We start from the raw sequence: 4,065 nt of genomic DNA, 5'->3' as shown, positions 1-4,065 counted from the left end.
TAACAAAAGCAATAAAGAATTGACGTAGAAACAATAGTAAGAAAACAGTTAAGGCCTCAGAGATGCTTGTTCTTCAGGATTGATACTTCTTATTGACTACTTTAACAATGAGTGATTCATTCAATCGCAAGGCTATAAGTGATTAAGCCATAGGTCGTGGTCATTAATCTCCTCGGATCCAAACCAAACGCTCAAACAGGTCAGTCAATCTGGACGAGGGTGAAGCGCACGCAATTCAATCTCTGATGATCCTACTCAAAATGCCACAGACAAGGTTGGATCTTCCAGATCGGAGAATGAAGCTCTATGATTCTAGCCTTGGAGCCATTGGAACCTCAATTACCCCTGACTAACGAGATTTCATGTCACATATCCCTATTAGCCCAAGTAACTTGTTGGAACCTGTGATATACTCTCAAGCTGTAGCTCAATACTATCCGGGTCAAGACTCGTAAAGAACTCATGTAGAATAAGGGGTCATACTGTCATTCTATTCTAGATTAAAAAAGATGAAGAACAAAAATACACCATAGAATGGAATCAAACATATATTAAAGCAGAAAAGTAACAATATTAATCCTTAGGAACGAGCAGAGCTCCTATCCTTAACCTAGGAGGTTTAGCAACTCATAATTTACAGTAAAGATAAGTTCTGAGAAGTTGAAGATCCAAAAGTTTTTTAACAAAGGTGGTCTTCCTTCTATTTATGCTAATAACTAGACCTAAAAAGAAATCAATAATAATTAGAAATTACAAAAATGATCCGGTCTAAGCTAATGGTGTGAAAATCCACTTCTGAGCCCACTTGGTGAGTGTTTGGGTTAAACTTGTCTTCCAACTTGGAGGAGTGGGAATTGAACGCCAACCAGGGGGTGTCCACGCTACCTTGGTGCTCCCTTGGTGGCGTTGAACGCCAGAAAGGAGGTAAGTTGGAAGTTCAACACCCTGTTTGGGCAGTCATTTCCAACGAAAGGTATAGACTTTGGAAAGCTCTGGAAATTAGCTTTCCAACATCATTAAAAATGCATCAATTGGACCTCTGTAGCTCAAGAAATGCTCGTTGGGATGCACGGAGGTCAGGATCTGACAGCATGTGCTATCCTTTTTGTGCTTCTGAATTAGACTTTGCCAAAATTTGCTAAATTCACCCAAAAATCACCTAAAATCATAGAAAAACCACAAAAACTCAAAGTAGCAGCCAAAAAGTGATTTTTTGCACTAAAACCTACTAAAACATAATAAAACTTAACAAAATATACTAAAAATACTGAGAAAATAGTGCAAAAAAGTGTATAAAATATTCGCTCATCAGAACACCAAACTTAAACTGTTGCTTGTCCTCAAGCAACCAAAAACAAAGCAAGACTAAAGAGAAGAGAAAGATACAATAAGTTTCAGAGTTCTCAATGAAGCTCAGTTCCAAATACTGAATGGGGCTATTAGCTCTTTACTTCTGAACAGTTTTGTCATCTCACTTTCCTTTGAAGCTCAGAAGTATTGGCATCCCTTGGAACTAGAATCCGAATAATATTATTGATTCTCTGATGCCAGGGCATCTTGGCTAGTTTTACAAGCCATTTTGAGTATGTTTTAGGTTAGTTTCATGCATTTTCTTAGCCAAATAAGCAAGCATTTGGATGAGTTGTGCATACATGTCTTGATTCAATCAAACATTGTGAATTATAAACATTTTTATGAGAACAATGCAAGGATTAATTGATTCAATGAATAATGCATTCTCTTGTGATTAGAGCAAGACTTTGATGCAATTGTTTGGTTGATTTCAGGCAAGAAAAAGCAGGAGAAGAGCTAAGTTAATGGCCACGTTAGTGCCACTAACGGGGGCACTAACGTGAGATACCTCCAAGAGACCAAGGAAAAGCCACGTTAGTGGCCAAGTTAGTGCCACTAATGTGGGCACTAACGTGGGCAAGGGAAGGAGAAGGACCATTAGTGGCAACGTTAGTGCCACTAACATGATTGATGGTATGACCCAAGGAAGAACAAGCTGCGTTAGTGGCCAAGTTAATGCCACTAACGCAGGCATTAACGCGGGGAGCTCAAGGCAAGGTGGCGTTACTCACCCACTAACGCCAGCGATGGCAACAATTCAAGGAGGAATGGCGTTAGTGGCAACGTTAGTGCCACTAACGCCAGGACTAACGTGGAAGAAGGCAAGCTTATGGTGTTAGTGGTGGCATTGATTCCATTAACGTCATCGAAAGGTGAAGCAAAGGCAAGATATGAGTGGCGTTAGTGGCGACGTTAGTGCCACTAACGCCAGGAATAACGTGGGCTTAGGCAAGGTGTGGCGTTAGTGGCCACATTAGTGCCACTATCGCCAGGAGTAACGTGGATTCAAGGGGGTTTTGGAATGTTAGTGACCATGTTAGTGTCACTAATGTCTTTAAGCCAGGAAATTACACATGACGTTACTCACACTAACGGCCTAACTAACGTGATCACTGCTTCAACTAAACTCTTCCAGCAAGCTGAGCAAAGCCCAATGAGTTTGTTAACTGCTTCAACTAAGGCCAATGGCCCACATCCAGATACTTGAAGACTCAACTAAAGATCAGAGAAGTAGTATATATAGGAGTAGTTTTGAACTAGAGAGGAGATTGGAACCTGGAGGGGATCCAGATTTGTAAACAATCGTAATTTACTTTTCTCTGTAATTAGTTTACTTTCTCATGTAGTTTACACTTCGAATTCCATTTCCCAGAGCCATGATCAACTAAACCCCACTTCATTGGGGGAGGAAGCTCTGTTGTAATTCAATGGATCAATAATAGTTCTTATTGTTCTTCTTCTACTCATTCTCTTTGATTTGCTTGAAAGCTTTCGATCTTCATCCAATTGTGCAATTGTCTCGAAAAAGAAATTGTTCATACTTGGAATCCCTTGGAACCTTGGAAGAGGAATGAATGATTCATGCTAGAAATGCTTTCTCATGTTAGACTAGGTTGGGGATTGGACGGATATAGTGACATATAATCCTCTCGATTCTTTGATCTAGAAAAACATGTGGTATAATCGGTGATCGTACTTCATCTCTTCCCATGAGCAATTTGATCAAGGAATTGGACAATTGTTCAAGCTTAGAGAGATTGAGTTGCCAAGAAATTGGGATTCAATCACCTAAGACTGCTAAGAGATCAATGAGTTGCATGGATTGAGGAAGAGATGAGAATGAACTTGATCCAGAGAATACAACATCTCCTGAACCCAATGAGCTTACCTATTCTTATCTTCCTATTCTCTATATTCGGTTTACTTTGATGTTCATCATCCCCATTCCCATTTAATTTCTTGCAATTTACTTTCTGCAATTTACATTCTGCTATTTACCTTTCCATCATTTACATTTCTTGCTATTTATGTTTCCCGCTATTAAATTTTCTGCAATTGCAATTCAAATCTGTTTAGTTCAACTAGACCATTCCTCTGATTAAAGTTGTTCAACCAATCAATCCCTGTGGGATTCGACCTCACTCTACTGTGAATTTTTACTTGATGACAAATTTGGTATACTTGCCGAAGGGAGTTTGTAGAGATACAAATTTTCCGTATCATTCTCTTCTTTTAGCTCTTCTTGATTCTTGAACACAACTTTTTCTTTTGGTGCCTTGCACCTTTTGAGTCTAGCTGTGACTCTAAGCATTTTGTTTTCCCGTATTACCACCGGATACATAAACGCCACAGGCACTTGACTGGGGGAACCCTTTGGATCCGAATTCAGCTTTGCTTAAACTCCGAGACAGTAGTGTCCAGAGTTCTTAAGCATACTCTTTAGCTTTTGGATCACGATTTTAACTGCTCAGTCTCAAGCTCTTTGCTTGACACCTTCACACCATAAGTATTTAGTTAGGGATAGCAACTCAATTGAGCTTTTTAGGCCAATTTTTGACCCTCCTAACCATTGATTCTCAAAGCCTTGGATCCTTGCTCTTTTCTTTTTCTTTTGAGCTTTTTATTTTTTTCTTTTATTTTTCTTTCTCTTTTGGCTGCTTTTTCTTTCTTCAAGAATCAATAATTTTTTTTTTGATTTTTCAGAGAATCAAT

Source organism: Arachis ipaensis, chromosome B02 (assembly GCF_000816755.2).
Source record: "Arachis ipaensis cultivar K30076 chromosome B02, Araip1.1, whole genome shotgun sequence".
Taxonomy (NCBI): Eukaryota; Viridiplantae; Streptophyta; class Magnoliopsida; order Fabales; family Fabaceae; genus Arachis; species Arachis ipaensis.
This window is presented reverse-complemented; position numbering follows the sequence as displayed.